We start from the raw sequence: 17500 nt of genomic DNA, 5'->3' as shown, positions 1-17500 counted from the left end.
GCGAGGAGAGAGGAGTTCACCTCTGTAACAGCAGGGTCTGGGAGACAATACCCCGGAGGACTGAAAATCCACAGCAATTAGCCCGTCTCTCGTCGTGCTCATTCCTGCGCTGATCTGCTGGTTTGAATTGTACCGGCGGCTTCAGGAAGAACGCTCTCGGGTTCACTCTGTGACCGACTGCATTCACCTTGAACTTGAGGCTTTTCACGGTTGACGTCGTCGGTGCAAATCAAGTAACCGGATCCGTGGTTTCAACCTCAAGTTTGCAGGATTTTATAAAATCATTGTAATTTTTTTTGCCAAACTAAAACATGCATTTTTGTGTTCTTGAAATTCATGAATTTTTCTGCTGATTGTGACCTTCTTTCTTTCCCTCTCTCTCTCTCTGTAAAGAGTGTGTTCATCATCGGTTAGGCGCTGCAGGTCGGAGCAGTGGCGTCCTCTGCAGAGGAACTCGTATTGAGCGCGATGGAGACATCGGAGGGTCAGAGGACGCGGTGTAAAAATCACAATCACGGGAACAGTCAGGTGACGAAAAAAGAAGGCACAAGAAACATCACAAGCACTCCGAATTAAATCCACGCGCAGACGTTCCGGGCATGAATAAAACAAGTGTATGCGCACTTTTATGTTTTGTGCTTTTGAGGATTCACAACCCTTCCAGAGTTACCGGGGTTGAGTGCGTTGATGTTTTATTTATCTAATGCAAATGAGTCATGAAAGGAGGTCAGGAGGCCAACACTGAAGACACCGCTGTGAGCAGAAGATGAAACCCTTCCTGCAGTCGTACCTGCACCAACACAGATTCAAGAGCTCTGCCCGTTCTCTAATAAACCGATTCATTTTGAATACACGATCAAAGCTGCAGCGCCGCATTTTACGCTCTTTAACAAAGAGCACATTTCTCGTACTCTCATCTGTGTGAGTACAGTGAGCGCGCTGCTGTTTACCCCTCTGGTAACAGCGAAAGAGTGAATGCTGACGCGGGGCAGCTAATGTGAAAACCAAATTGGAGTAAACCAGACTCAACAAAGCTGCAGCATGTAAAGTGAAAGAAACGGTCTCCCTTTAGTTCTACACGGGACTGTAGCAGAATCACCACGAACTCTGACCCGTGTCAGTCCAGTGCGCTGGCGGCCTGCTGTCTCAGTGATTATTATAGAAATGTCTGAAAATGACCGTGGACATGATTTATCTAAACTCCACTTTAAAGGTTTCCACCGTAAATGAAAGGAGATGTGGGAAAGTGTAGCTTCATGTCTTTTCCTCCAAAAACGACAAAATAAAAGAGAAGAACAGCTGGACAAACAGATGTGCTGCATCCAGCCTGAATATTACAACAGCGCTGGCAACACATCTCCTGTTGTTCTCCCGCTGAAAACAACCAAGAACCAGTTTGTACCGCCGCGACGTGAAAGCAGGAAGTTCTCGTAAAAAGCCTCCCATGTCTCTCTTTGCTCCCCTCTCACCCTCTTCTTCTGCTCCCTCCACCTTGGTAGCTCGTCGACGCTCCACCTCTTCCTGTCTGGCCGTGACTTTGCTGGTGGCGCTGGAGAAGAAGCAGAGCAGGAGAGGGAAGGGAACTTTTTCGAAGTAGGCCAGGTTGCAGCAGGTAACGCAGAGTCATTCATGCAGACTGGAGGCTCGAGCGAAGAGGACCAGGACACCCTGGTTCACCCCCAGGCAACGAGGGGGGGGAGAGAGAGGGAGAGAGAGGGAGGAAGAGGGGAGTGTGACGGAGACAGAGAGATTCAATTCAGCCGGATGGAACCACTTCGCTTTACGTTGAGCTGCGCTGAACGATGTTCACTTCGAGGGCGTGGCGGTCAAAGTTGTAGTGGTGGACAAGCGGAGCAGCATTCATCTAGGAGTGGTGACAAAATGTAGGTCTTTGGTTTGGTCCTCACGACGTCTGAGAGGAAACGGCAAAATGTCAAATATGCCAAATCATCGCCAGCAACAGCTACAACCGATATAACCGACTCTTAAGCTCGGATATATTCGTCTCTGCAAAATGACAATCCTTCCCATCTTAGATTACGGCAATGTGATCTACAGGTCCTCCTCCGAACACCTCCTCAATGAACTAGACGTCATCTACTAAACCGCCGACCGCTTCGTCCCCGGTGCTCCTTTCAACCCTCGTCCCTGAGACCTGTACTCTCTAGTCAACTGAGAGTACTTACTTCATTTATAAAGCTACCATTGGTTTAGCCCCCCCGACATATCTCCACTCACTACTTAACATCTCCACAGTCCACGTCCTCACTGCTTCACCTCCTTTAAGAACTCTTCAGACACATACTCACCAATAACTGACCTCATGTTGCATCAGAGGAGCCGTGCGACCATCAGCGTGGTTTTAAACTGCCACCCAAACTACTCTCCCATGAAACTAAACTGCAACATATGTTCTCCTGGATGACGGTTGCAGTTTTAAACACGTGGTTAATAAGGTGGTAAACTTAAATCAAACTAAAACACGTCAAAACTACCTGGTTGGATTTAGTAAAGCATCATATTTTGGCTTGAAATAAGTGCGTTTGTCACGTTGTTAAGGTCAATGTTAAATCTTGGGTGAAGGTTCTGTGTTTGTTCGACCCCAACCATCTACCCCGACCTCCTTCCTAACCAAGTACTTCACCTTCTTTCATGAAGAGTCTTTTCCTGAACCTGAGCCTGAACCTCTCATGAAGACGTTGGTTTACTTTGTGTGTATTGGTGGACATGGACACGTGTTGCCAGACTTCGAGTAACTTTTTCGTACGATATCATACGAAGTGTTGTAATGAGGATACGCTGCATGGGACCAGGCTGAACATCGTCCCTCACACAAAGAAATAAAATAAAGGACATAGAAGCACATTTATGAACTTGGCAAAGTGTCAGCATTCATCACGAGGTGACAAACACCAGAGCGACAGACTCCGGGCGCGATTTTCGAGGGATTCTCCTCTCCTGCCGTCTCCGGCCATCAGTAACCAGAGAGCGCAGCGAGGACTCGAGGCTGTGGCTGGATGACAGGAGAGGAGGAGGAGCAGAGTAGAATGTTAAACATGTCCTCTAGACCCCAGAGGAGGAGGAGGAGGAGGAGGAGGAGGCAGGGCGGCCAACATGGCAGACTGTTCTCTCTATCTTCTCCTCCATGGCTCTGTTTTCTATCCGTCTCCAATCTCTCGTTTTCTTCCTCCCACTCTATCTGCTGCTTCCTCTCTTCTCTGGAGATCTCTTGGTTCACAGTCGGTATTCTGTGTCTCTATCTGGTCTTCAGATCTAGTGTTATATGCAGCATAATGTAAAGACACTACAAATGACAAAGCAACTAAATGACACACCAACAAGTAAATCTTCCTCCATCAGTACAGAGACCATCAGAGAGAAGATGCTCTGTTTCTATAGAGTTATTCTGAATGATGTCATCGGAGCCACCGGGTCGGATTCTGGTGAAACCAGATGAACTCATGCAGGTTCACCAGAACCTCCTTCAGCTCAGACTCCAGCAGAGACCTGGTCCACCGTGGACAGACCCAGATCCTCCAGCAGAGACCGGTCCACTGTGGACAGATCCAGATCCAGAGCTCCGGAGGGAGGAGGAGACCTCAACTCCCGGCAGCAGCAGCGTCTCCTCCTCCTCCTCCTCCTCCTCCTCCTCCTCCTCCTCCTCCTCCAGGAGCAGAGCTTCTCCTCTCTGCTGGAGACCCAGGACGTATTGCTGGACCCGCTGGAGGGAAGGGAGGCAACGGGAGAACCAGAACCAGGACTGAGCGCGGCAGACTGTCAGACCCTGCTGCAGTAGAATGAGAGGTTCTCTAAAGTCATGTTGTTACCTTTGTATGATTCCAGTCCTTATGCTAAGCTAAGCTAACCATCTCCTGGTTGCACAGACGGCGAGGATCTGCTGTATTCTTGCGTAAAAAAAACGTAGCGTTTTTAAGAGCTCATGCTAACAATACATCTGCGTCTGCCGCCTAAAAATTTTGATGATCATCTCGTGAATCCACCTCGGGTGAGTCCCCAAAGTCTTCGGACATCGTGAGCTCATCTCCTCTCATCGTGTTACCGCAGCATCTTGACGCAGACGGTTCCTCGCCTGGTTAATGTGAGACGGACGTGGTTAGTTTGGTCAACTACTAACTTACTTATAGTGTTGGCTTTTCAGGTGGACCAGAGGAACGCTTCCACTGAGATTCGGTGTTCCCGTTTGCTGAAACTCTGCATTTTATTTAAGCGGATTACGTAGAGAAGATAGCTTCAACCCTCCTGGTGGAGAATGAAACGGTTTGTTGTGGCCTGAGTGTGTGTGTGTGTGTGTGTGTGTGTGCATGAGTGTGTGTGTGTGTGTCCACATCCCTGGCAAACTCCGCCGAGCAGCCAATCGCAAGAGGGAGACAGCTGCCGTAGTCTTCTGGATCCCGGCGAGGGGAGCTGTCCTGTTTCAGCACCGCGGAGAGAGAGAGGCGACGGTAACCATGGCGCCCTGTGAGGACCGACGGGAAGTGACTAATGAAACACAAACAAACACTTCCTCACGAACTACATTCAGAGTACAACGTGTACGCACAAGATCCGGCAGATTTGGTGCATTTATTCACAGATATTCCTTCCACCTATACACAGCGCTGACGGGATAATGCATTAATGTCTCATATATATATATATATATATGAATATATACATGACTATATATGAATATGATGTGACGTGCGCGCCGCTGTGAGCGTCGCTGTGTCCTCTCTGCACTAAAGGGATGTGAAACATATGACGGAGTCAAACATACAGAGCGGATCACTGAGCTTTACAGCCTGACCCCATCTACTGCTGCTGAACCCAGCCGAGCCTCCCACCGCCTGTCCAGGTGCTTTACACTCGCTCCTCTCCCCCCGTCACCATTCCTCTCTCCTACACACCGCCCCCCCCCCCTCAGGAAATTAAAACACACATCGGTCTGTTGGAAAATAATAACCCGCTGATGATGATGATATCCTGACGCCGTATTGATTCGTGTCGGAAGAAATTGTCTTTTTCTTTGTCCTCCTCTTCCATGGGTCAGACCCCGGGGCCAGTAGTGTGTGTGTGTGTGTGTGTGTGTGTGTGTGTGTGTGTGTGTGTGTGTGTGTGTGTGTGAGAGTGTGTGTGTGTGTGTGTATGTGTGTGTGCCTTGCTCACAGACAGTCACACCTGCAGTCTATAATGAAATGTTTTTATTTATTTATTTTTAATTATCACGGTCTGTGTCGCCTGAGAAACAATAACTAGACGAGAGAGAAGACGATGATGAAGTGGTTTCTTCATCAGGCTCAACATGGAGGTCCCTCTCTGTATTCAGGGTTTCCTCCCACAGTGAAACCGTACGTTTGAGGACTTGTGGACCAGCAGAAGTACAGCATGTTGTGGGTCAGTTATTGTGTGTATGAACTCATCACACATTTGGATATCATGTGTATCTTATTACAGCATCGTAACTGATTGACTGAATGTATTTCTGGTCTCTTTGTATTTGAACTATTTTTATATTTTTTAATAGATTGTATTTTGTATTTTTTTGAATATCTTCATGCCTTTCTTCAGACCATGTTCAACTCTTTGAGTTTGTTTTAAGATATTAGAAAGAACATCAAGAAATACAGAAGAGGTGAAATGAAATCTTCAGATTCAGCAAATTGACTTGTTGAAAATTATTTTTTATTTTTTGCAGTGCGCTTGTTTTTGCGTAAAGTGCTGCTGCGCACGAAACATCTCTCTCTCTCTCTCATTCTTTCTCTCTCATTCTATCTCTCTCATTCTCTCTCTTTCTCTCTCTCTCTTTTTCTCTCTCTCTCTCTCTCATTCTTTCTCTCTCTATCTCTCTCTTTCTCTCCGTCTCTCTCTCTCTCTCTCTCTCTCTCTCTCTGGTTGTGTCGATTTTTTTTTCATCCGCTGCTTCCAACCATCATCCACCCCCTCCTCCTCCCCCTCCTCCTCCCCCTCCTCCTCCTCCTCCTCCTCCTCCTCTCCTCTCTCCACTTCTATCTCAGCTCTGCGAAGAAGAAGAAAACGAGGAAACCAGAGGATTGATGTGTTGCTCGACTTGAAATCTTAATATTTTTTTGGCGCACATGACCCCCCACGCCTGACAGCCTCTCCAACACACACACAGAGACACACGCACGCGCACACACACACTCTCACACACACAAGAAAAAAAAGAACATTGTTTTTGATGATTTCTGTTTTTTTGTGTGATGACAGTCAGCGGCTGTGTGTGTGTGTATGTGCGCCCGCTGTGCTCCGGTCGGCCGTGATATAACCGCCTCGGATCAGTGTCGGATGCTGGAGGAAGAGGCTCTGGCGCTCCGGGAAGCTTCGTCCATCCCTCCGGGTCCTCCTCGTTCCTGCGACCGGCTGCATGAGCGGTGATGCTCGGCCTCTCCGCCCGGATGCGCCCCTCTCTCCGCGGTGTGCCGTCGGTACCGCTGCCTGTATCCCCCTATAGCAGATTCCCACTGTCGCCGGAGAAAGGTCTAGGGACCACATATGGAAACTGGGGATCAGAATTTTAGGAAAAAGGAAAACTAAGCGGGCTGTCGTTTGATTTTCTTAACTTCATCTTTTTTTCTTCCTCCCTCTGGCTTGTTCTTCTTCTTTTTCTTTGGAGAGAGGGGTTGGTTGGTTTCTCTTCTTCCTCCATCTCTTTAAGGAATGGCTGGTGTTCATGGCAGTCGTGGTGCCGGCTGATTATTTGGCATTATTCATCGTTGTGTCCTTGCTTTTGGGGGAGCGCTTGATTCTGCTGCTTTGAATTTGTTCTTTCATTTCTTCCAGCACATCCAGTCCTTGTGTTGTTTTTTCTCTGGGCCTGCCTGTCTGCCCCCCCCCCCCACAGAATACATGTGATCCTCCAGAGATGAGCCTCCATAATTCACTGATCCACTGGGTAACATCAGCGTAGTCAGATCTCATTGTGTCATCATCTATTGGAGGGGTTTTTTGGGGCCATTTTAAAGATACCAGGCCGCCAACTGTGTTAGTCTAACCCCCCCCACCCCAACCCCCCCTCTCCACCTCCACCTCCACCCCCCCATGTTCCTTCATCCCCCCCTTTCAGTATGAATTAATTCACACTGCGTGCATGCGTGTGTCCGTCCGTGTACAGGTGTGTGCGAGTGAAAGTTTAGCTCCGTGACTGAGTGTGAGTGAGTGAGTGTGTGTGTGTGTGTGTGTGTGTGTGTGTGTGTGTGTGGAGAGTAAGGCTGTATGTGACAGTAAAATCAAGCGCTACATGCACATCATTCCAAACATCGCCGTGGAAGCTGTGAGGATTGTAAATAGCTGCTTCAGTCGACTCGGAGACGACCACAGAGCAGAATCCTCCATCTTCTCGTTCTCTTGGCCTTTTTTCTTTTCTGGAGTTTGACGTTTAGAGGCCTTCCAACTCAACAAAAGTAGGCCTAGATCCCAGACCAGGTCTCTTGTGGGATCTGCTAGAAGCCTGTGTTTTTAGGTCAACATTTTTTTTTCTTTTTTTCCAGAGAGCGGGGCAACTTACCGCCACTTGAGGACTAGAATTTAGAAGCCTTTGTAGCTGAGGGTTCTGTCAGTCTGTTTGACCCTCATCTTCATTTTTTTTGGTTGCTGTTTCCACCCCAAAACCAACCATACGATTTCCCCCGAGCTCCCCTAATTCCCCCGCCCCCCCCGCCGCCCCCCCCCGCCGCCGTCGTCCGCCCGACGCCGCCCACCCCCCGTTTTCCGAGCTGGCGTGGCGACGCAAACTCACAAATATTTACTTCCTGTACATCAAGAGGAAAGGGGGCCCCCCTTTCGTGGAATGCGGCAACATGGGGGTGTTTGACCGCGGAGTTCAGATGCTGCTGACCACGGTGGGGGCCTTCGCCGCCTTCAGCCTTATGACCATCGCCGTGGGGACAGACTACTGGCTGTACTCGCGCGGCGTCTGCAAGGTCAAGAGCACCAACGAGAACGAGACCAGCAAGAAGAACGAGGAGGTGATGACGCACTCGGGCCTCTGGAGGACCTGCTGCCTGGAAGGTACTGAGGAAGACACGTATATATTATACTGTGTGTGTGTATATATATATATATATATATATATATATATATATACATGCACAGATACACCAACAACACTACGCACAGGCAGATCAATTCCTACATGCCCACACACACACACACACACACACACACACACACACACACACACACACACTCACATGCCCACACTTATTCTGTATGTACTGCATCCATTTCCACTCATGAAAACGCTCTCTGTAACCTACACACACCTCTGCTCTCTTCTATCCATCCATCTATCCATTTATCTATCTATCTATCTATCTATCTATCTATCTATCTATCTATCTATCTATCTATCTATCTATCCATCTTTCCATCCATCTATCTATCTGTATATCTATCTATCTATCTATCTATCTATCTATCTATCTATCTATCTATCTATCTATCCATCTTTCCATCCATCTATCTATCTGTATATCTATATATCTATCTATCTATCTATCTATCTATCTATCTATCTATCTATCTATCTATCTATCTATCCATCTTTCCATCCATCTATCTATCTGTATATCTATATATCTATCCATCCATCCATCCATCTATCTGCTTACTTCCTTCTCTCTCCTTGCAGTCTGTTCCACTCTTTTGTGTCTCAATGGTTGACTTCATTAAAATGCCAGCGCTCCTCACTTCTTCTCTGTGAAGAAGGAGTTCTGATTAGTGATGTTGTTGCTCTCCTCTCTAGAGCGTTGGGTTTGTGAGTCCGGTCCGTTATGGCCGCTGTACAGTTTGGCCCTTAAAAGTCGTCCTTTTTTTATTAGAGAAATCAAAATTGCCCAAGACACAAAAGATGTGAGACATCGTGGGCAAAGTCAGTGGACGTTTATTGTCGAGTTGCCTGGTATTCTCTGGTAAGCGGTGGCACCGGGCTTTTATTGTGAAAGCTAGGAACGGAAGCGGTGAATCTGTCATCCGCTGCTGTGGACAATGCGGGAGCAAAATAAATAGTATTTCCTCGTAAGTTTAGACACAAATTTGGGAACCGGCTTGAGATAAAAGGAGGAACGTCCTCGTCCGGGGGGGACATGGGGTCAAAAGCGTACCAGACCAGAGTGGTGTGAGTGATCGGATCGCGACGGGTCGTGGTGGGACCTTGGTCTGAACCAGCACCTGGTTGTATGAGGCGTTTACAGGTAAACAGGTTCACGTCCCTCCTTGGAGCTAAAACTACAAAGCTGTTTGAACTTTTGGAGTTCCGATCCCGAGCGTTGTTACGTTGTGTAGTGCGAAGAAGAAGAACCCTGAACTTTAAGCTTTAGATAACACTGAAGTTTAAAAGTCTGCTGTGTCTCACAAGGATAGCAATACAAGCGAACACACACACACACATGCCGCAGAGTGTCGACACACACTGTGTGTGCTCCACCTTCATCCTGAATCACATAAACCTGCCCCAGATTTCACCCGATTCACAGGACACAGCCGTGTGCTGACGACACCGTTTCAGTGCATTCGTGGTATTTTCTCCCATGATTCAGTTGGTCGTCTTTCAGCACGAGAATAGAAACGTGTTTCTGAGATACCGATACCGACTAACAATCCAATACCAGCGCATTAAAAACTAAATATATCTAAATCTATATTACTTTATATTTACATAGAAATATATATATATATATATATATAACTTACATACTGTGTTCTGTAGTGGTTGTACAGTGGTTTGCATAAAAACACATAAATCAAATGATTAGGTAATAAACGATTGTATTTGTATTCATAATATTTGTTTACATGATGTATTATAAGCTGCTTAAAGAAGTTGAAGATAACATGTCAACACGTCACGTTAACGTTATACTTTACCTCTGCTTAATACTCATATCTACTGAATGCATAATGTAGCTCGATGCTACCTACCGTTAGCGTTAGCCGTTCGCTCCGTTATTTGGCCAAATGGGACCGCACTGCCCACCGGATGCTAACAGCTAACGTTGACGAGCTCTCTTGCCGATTTCAACACAGATTTGTTGTTCACAATCATAGTCATAATCAGGAAAAATAAAAGGGGGAGTGTTTAACCACAGGTGTGTAGTACTAGTTTGCACATGTGCAGTACAGATTTGGTGTGTGTGTGTGTGTGTGTGTGTGTGTGTGTGTGTGTGTGTTTACTGACTCCCTCTTATTGTGACCATGCTCTCACACACCTGTGTCTCGAGGCCTCGCCGCGGCTTTAACGTCTGATCAGAGGAGATCTGATCGCCTGTAATCACTGAACGACTTCTTCTGCAGCACGTCGACTGCATTTACAGAATCGGGGAAGTTCAAGGAAAAGCACGTGACATTTAAAGGTTGCATCTTAATCTGTAAGAAGTAGTTTTGTCAGCTGGCTCATCTGAAAATGAAATATAACCCTCCTCCTAAATTCATGCTGTCGCTGATTTTTTTTGCCTATTTCAACACTTTCCACAGTTATTATAGAAGTGTTACATTACATAACGCTCTCTTCTAGCAGCAGTCGTTGTCTCACATCGTTGTCAGTTGGCAACGGCCTTTATGAAATTCAACCCTAAAAATCACAATCTATGCAATCCAGCTAATGCTTTGGTTCCCTTGTGTTTGATTCGAGACATCTTCCCGGTCCAGACGGATGATCGTTGATATCACAGCATGTGCAGGTGAAGCTGAAACATTATAACAGACAGACAGCTGCTCACTACTGTCAGTACGTCTTCACTGCCCTCCGCTTAAACTACTACATCCTCATTCTGTTACAGGAGCGAACTCAGTTCTTGAAACATACGCAAAACCAAAAACTATACTATATTCACTAACAGTATGAGTTTTGAGGTTTATTGCATGATGGAATGATTAGATTTCGGAAGCTGAAGGGGTAGAGGGATGAAGGGATGGGATAGAGGTAGAGGGATGAAGGGATGTAGGGATAGAGGTAGAGGGATGAAGGGATGTAGGGTAGGGGTAGAGGGATGAAGGGATGTAGGGTAGGGGTCGAGGGATGAATGGATGTAGGGTAGGGGTAGAGGGATGAAGGGATGGGATAGAGGTGAAGGGATGTAGGGTAGGGGTAGAGGGATGAAGGGATGGGATAGAGGTAGAGGGTTGAACGGGTTCGTTGTGCTTAAATACTTTGTGCACAGGAAATGAGCCGTGTTCTGGGCGTGGTCTCTGTTCCTGAACTAAGTTTGTGAAACCAAATTTATTTATCAACATTTAAACATAAGTTTAATTATTCTTTTTACATTGCTACTGATGCTTTTTAAACGTCTTTGGAGCGGAGAGGTGGCCCGGTTCTTCAGGCCTCAGATGGTCATGTCTTCACTATTAAAGTTAAAGAAAAGAAAATGGTCTTCAGGCTTCTGCTCCCAACGTATCCTCACACAACGATATCCTACGAAAAGGTTGTCGTGCGTTTTCCTACACAAGTCCGGCCACACGTGTCAATGTCCGCTCATTACCTGCAGACAGTCTTTTCACAATAAAGCTCAAGCTCTGTAGAACATTTGGTGCACGTGACTGCATTTATGAACTCATATTAAAGACACGGTCTTGGGAATGAATCGATAGTTTAGGATCTACTTAGACTCTGGTTTTGTTGTGAGTTTAAGGACAGAACGTGTTGATTTCTCAAGACGGAGAACAGGAAATTGTGTCAAATCACCAACACACTCCGTGTGATTATGCTTTTTTTTTTTGCTTTTTTCCTTACCGGCAGAGTGGCTCTACTTCTTCACACTCTTAAGCTCGCTCGGTGTCCTTGGCACCGGAGATTTTTTTTTTCAAACGGTTAAGAGCAGAGAGAGGAACCTGAGAGAGATCCAGCTCTCTGTGTGCTTCACAGCCACAGTTTGCTTTAGTGCTGCGTGGTGCAGAGAGAGAGAGAGAGAGAGAGAGAGAGAGAGAGAGAGAGAGAGAGAGAGAGAGAGAGAGAGAGGAATTGGGAGGTGTTGAGAAAGAGGAAGAAAAAAGAGAGGGAGGAAAAAAAGAACAAGAGAGAGAAAGAGCAGGGTTTTTCTGTCACACCCCCTCAGGCGTCCTGCGCTATCTTTAACACACAGGCCTACGTTCTCTCTAACCTATCCTGCCCCGGCTCTTAACATAATACGTCACAGTGCTTTTACTTTAATGCTCGGGACGGGATGTACACCACGCCGCTGACTGACTCGTCATCACAGCGACACGTTAGCGTCACAAAGCAGAAGAAGGAAAAAGAGAGATCACACATGACAGGTTCATGTTGAGCCGGCAGATTTGATTACGGCTTCATGCTCAGGCCTGTGTACGAACGCTGAGGACGTTTTGAGCGTGTGTGTGTGTGTGTGTGTGTGTGTGTGTGTGTGTGTGTGTGTGTGTGTGTGCGTGCGTGCGTGCGTGCGTGCGTGCGTGCGTGCGTGTGTGTGTGTGTGTGTGTGAGGCAGGCTGTCTCAGAGTTGGAGTGCATTACGCCGATGACATTAATTATGCTAATAGCCATCAGCTCCCTCAGCGTTGCAGTGCTGATCATCAACAGAGCCTCTTTATCTAAAGCTCCGGCTACGGATGTGCCGGGATAGGAAGTAACTAATTACATGGAATCAGATTACCCCCCCCCCCCCCCCCCCCCCAAAAAAAAAATAAACGCCTCTTTATCTAAAGCTCCAGTTAGTGGTTCGGTGGATGGGGGCACAAATGACTTGTAATCTGATTACTGAGGTAATCTGGGAGTTAACATCTGGTGATCTCACTCTTGTGTTCTGTCCCGTTGTGGTGGTTCTCCGTCTGAATGAGACTTGATTTGACTGTTTATGTTCTTGTTGTCTCACTGCAGTTGTTGCATATCTACGTTTCATCTATCCGTTGCAGGCGGTGAAGCTCTCAGGCTGTTTAGAGCACAAGTGTAAGTCAGGACTCAAAGTAGGAAACGGACCGGTCTGAAAGTTCAGATATCGTCCGTCTGTGTCGTCTACAGAGATTCAAATGCACCTTTAACGTTTCTCTTGTGGACTTGTGAGGACATTAGATTTAATCACCAAAATGTTGGATTGAGAATTAGAATCAATTAGAGTCAAATTAAGGAATAACTAGCAGACTTATGAACATATAGAGGATGCTGTGAAATAGCCTCGATGAACACAACGGTTAGGAGTTAGGGGTTAAGGGTTAGGGGTTAGGAGTTAAGAGTTAGGAGTTAAGGGTTAGACGTTAAGGGTTAGGAGATAATGGTTAGGAGATAGGGGTTAGGAGTTAGGGGTTTGGAGTTAGGGGTTAGGAGTTAAGGGTTAGGGGTTAATGGTTAGGAGATAGGGGTTAGGAGTTAGGGGTTTGGAGTTAGGGGTTAGGAGTTAAGGGTTAGGGGTTAGGAGTTAAGGGTTAGGAGTTAATGGTTAGAAGATAGGGGTTAGGAGTTAGGGGTTAGTGGTTAGTGGTTAGGGGTTAGGAGGTAGGAGTTAGGGGTTAGGCCTGAAGGCAGACAGACTCCAACAGAACATCTGTAAACTTAAAAACACAAAAAGACAAAACCTTATAGTATAAAATGTCAAAACAAGAAATGCACAAAGTGCTTTACAATAAAGGAAAAGAAACATAAAGAATGTCATAATTAATATTAAGTAAGAATAAATAAAAAATATATTTTAAAATAAGATGGACTTGTACAGATAGAATGTATAACATAAGATGGAAAAAATACAGTGAATAATGATAATAATGATATCAAAAATATCAACACTAATACAAAAAGAACAACAGTAATAGTGATAACAAACATAATACAAACAATCATATCACTTATAATAATAATAATATTAATGCTGTGAATTTGTTTTGAGTGTTGGAGCGTCTGCATTAATCAGACTACAGAACATATGATGTAGTAATGATGTAACTGATGCCTCCTGATATATGATATCTTCTCTTAATCATCATCATAACGGTAACGGTTGACCAGCAGAACTCCGGGTCACTTATTGCAGCTCGGTGGCAGCATCGGATCTCAGTGAACATCTGGAGAAGGAACTCCACCGTCACTGAAACAAGTCACGTCTCCACGTCTGTGACGTCACGAGTCACCGGGTCTTTAAGGAGAGCAGAGGGCGATGCTCAGAGATGGAACTATTCCTGGAGCATTCTGGAGGAGTGCTGGTTGAAGAGAACATGAAAGCCATTGTTCTGCCTCTGCACCGAGGCTGGCAAACAGTCAGCATCCAGCCGCGCTCTGTGGGCGTGCTGCTGCTGATACCGCAGCAGGAGTGAGCGACGGGTCACGGCAGCTGTCCAACCTCAGCCGTCAACGCGCCGCAGCCACACCACTCGGAACAAGGCAACAAAAAACACACATCAACTTATTGAGACGGCAACACGTCTGTCATGTAAAGTCTAAACCGCAAAGCTGCTGCTGCTGCTGCTGCTGCTGCTGCTCTCCTTCACTGCCTCCTGAGAGTCCTTTTACAGGAGCTGACCTGCTCCTCACGTGACTCCTGCAGACCCGTAATGATGAGGGGGATGTGATGGGAGTGCCTTTTGAATACCAGGAATCATCCGCTCAATCTGAATGGAAAATATGCAATACATGTTCGGGTTTTATGATCTATCAGCGCTTCGTTTTTTCAGTTTACGCGTTTGATTTTAGCCTCGCTAGCATTTCTCAGTAAGTGTTGTTTTTGCTTTCTCATTTTTAAGAAAAGACATGCATATATATATGTATATATATGTAGATATAATATACATATATATATCTACATATATATGTAGATATATATACACTAGTGATCAGATAACAAGGCTGCTGTGGATGGCTATAGGAAGTGTTATACGTTAACTTTAACGTTGAAACTAAATATACAATTTTTTCACATTTTTTCTCCATTATTTGCTTTCATGTTGTAATACTCACTGTATTCCACGCTCACTGACAGTATCATGTCAAATATATATTCTGAATCCTCTCATGGTGACGTTCACACCGAGTGAAGGATTCATCATTCAGCCGAGCCATCAAACATTTAAATATTACATTTGAATTCATTCAAATTCAACTTTTGGATCTCAACTAGAATTTGAAATAAAATAACTTCTGTGGGTTTCACTGAATTTACAGAGACGCTGCTAAAAGCTGAGCAAAGATAGGTAAACATTACTCTCATGTATAAGTAGGTGAGAGAATAGGTGTGTGTGCTGTAGGAGTAGATACGAAGAGCAAGCTGGGTTCACTCTGAGCGCCCGTCATGCTGGATGGATGGCCCCCGTGTCGGCGGTCCAGCTGTGGAGGCTGGCTCCGGAGACGCAGCCTGTCGCGGACTTCCATGATGGATCTCGCCCCGGGACAGGTCTCTGGTTCTGAGGCACAGACCGGAGCTGCCCTGGGGGCCCCGGACTTGACAGGTGGAGCTCAGCAGGCTCTAAATGCAGCTATTAATCTCCATCGAGAGCCAGCGAGCTGTGTGTGTGTGTGTGTGTGTGTGTGTGACAGGAGATATGTTTCTGGGAATGAGGTGTGAGTGTCTGCGAGTGTGTGTGTGTGTGTATGTGTGTGTGTGTGTGTGTGTGTCTGTGTGTGTGTGTGTGTGTGTGTGTGTGTGTGTGTGTGTGTGTGTGTGTGTGTTTGAACCAGCATTCAATTCTAGCTTTCATCACACTTTGTTACTGAAGACATCTGAACCTTTGAACACCTCGCCACAGTTCATGAGTTCCATGGAAGCAGCGGAGGTCTGGATCAACGCAACCTTTTCAGACCTTGTCTTCTTACGTAGAACCCATTCGGCCAGTTTTTGAAACCTCACAGTTTAGGAACCATGTTCATTTTTCTAGGCTGTGACAGGTTGGTGTTTTGGAGGTTTTTCCTCGTCACAGCTGTGATCGAAGCAGAGCATTTAGGATCCATGTGTGGATGTGAACGTCAGTGTTATTGAGCCTTTGTAGAGAGAGATGAGTCACGTAGTTACAGAAACAGACTAGTGTTGCTGCTGTAAATGACACATGCAGATTAAAGACGGTGTATGTCATCATGTGTGTGTATTTATCACATGGAGATCTCTTCAGACAACAAGGAACTTATCGTGAAGATTCACCTCAGAATTAGCGACAAAATGAGACTGCCGGCAACATATCCGTGTTCTGTCTGAAAGGCCTTTAGAACCAGGATGATTAGGTAATGATGAAGTCCAGTCTCAGGATCTATCTTACATGGTCGTAGTTATTTGTGCACAAACAGTACGTGTGTGTGTTCATCTGATTGACTACATTTGTAGGGTCATAAACCTGCTCATGAAGATGCAATCTATTGGTTTCGTGTACAAGGACACAAATTGTCGCTTGTTCTTGTGTTGCTTAGGATGAAAATAATGCCAATTTAAAGTCAATTAGGAGTCAAGCACCAGTCATGGTGGACACATGTTGGTTTAGTCGTCTAAACCTAACTGTTGGTTTAGTTGCCTGAACCTATCTGTTGATTTAGTTGTCTAAACCTAACTGTTGGTTTAGTCGTCTAAGCCTAACTGTTGGTTTAGTCGTCTAAACCTAACTGTTGGTTTAGTCGTCTAAGCCTAACTGTTGGTTTAGTCGTCTAAGCCTAACTGTTGGTTTAGTCGTCTAAACCTAACTGTTGGTTTAGTCGTCTAAGCCTAACTGTTGGTTTAGTCGTCTAAACCTAACTGTTGGTTTAGTCGTCTAAGCCTAACTGTTGGTTTAGTCGTCTAAGCCTAACTGTTGGTTTAGTCGTCTAAACCTAACTGTTGGTTTAGTCGTCTAAACCTAACTGTTGGTTTAGTCGTCTAAGCCTAACTGTTGGTTTAGTCGTCTAAGCCTAACTGTTGGTTTAGTCGTCTAAACCTAACTGTTGGTTTAGTTGTCTAAACATCTTCATATTATCTTCTATCACCCAGCGGAGGGTTAACCCTTAATGACCTTTTTCCTCATTAGCTAATTAATGCAGTTGATCCACCTCCCTCCTCTCTTTCTCCTCCCTCCCTTCTCCTCCCTCCCCTCTCCCTCCTCCCTCCTCTCTGGTGGGGGGTATCTACGGCCACATGGCGCCGCGTAACAATGGCGATTCAGCGCTCTGTCGGCGGCACAAGGCCGCCTGTCAAACAGACATCACGGCCTCTCAATCAAAGAGGCTGTTTACGAGCACTGCACGCCACCTGGGACTGACACACACTCCGCTCCGCACCATGGGGAGGGACATCCATCACACACACACACACACACACACACACACACACACAGGGACATATTAGAGACAGGAGGACATTCAGACTGAACACACGACGGGCGTTAACAACACGTTTAATATAAATGAAAAGAGTGAAAACTTGCTTAAATGCTCAGCAAAATGATTTGTAAACATGCAGCATGTGATTGTTCATCACGATGTGTGTTGTGATTAAAACTGCATGAACATGTTTTATTATTAAAACAAAGAAGCTTGTGCTTTCTAGTCGACAGCCTCACTGATACCTAGAAAGCTACCAAGCTTCTACAGTTAGGT

The sequence above is a fragment of the Cebidichthys violaceus genome, unplaced genomic scaffold, assembly GCF_023349555.1.
Source record: "Cebidichthys violaceus isolate CVI_PGR_0920_01 unplaced genomic scaffold, fCebVio1.0.p SCAF_148, whole genome shotgun sequence".
Classification (NCBI taxonomy): Eukaryota; Metazoa; Chordata; class Actinopteri; order Perciformes; family Stichaeidae; genus Cebidichthys; species Cebidichthys violaceus.
The sequence above is the reverse complement of the archived record's forward strand: the minus strand, read 5'-3'. Positions refer to the sequence as shown.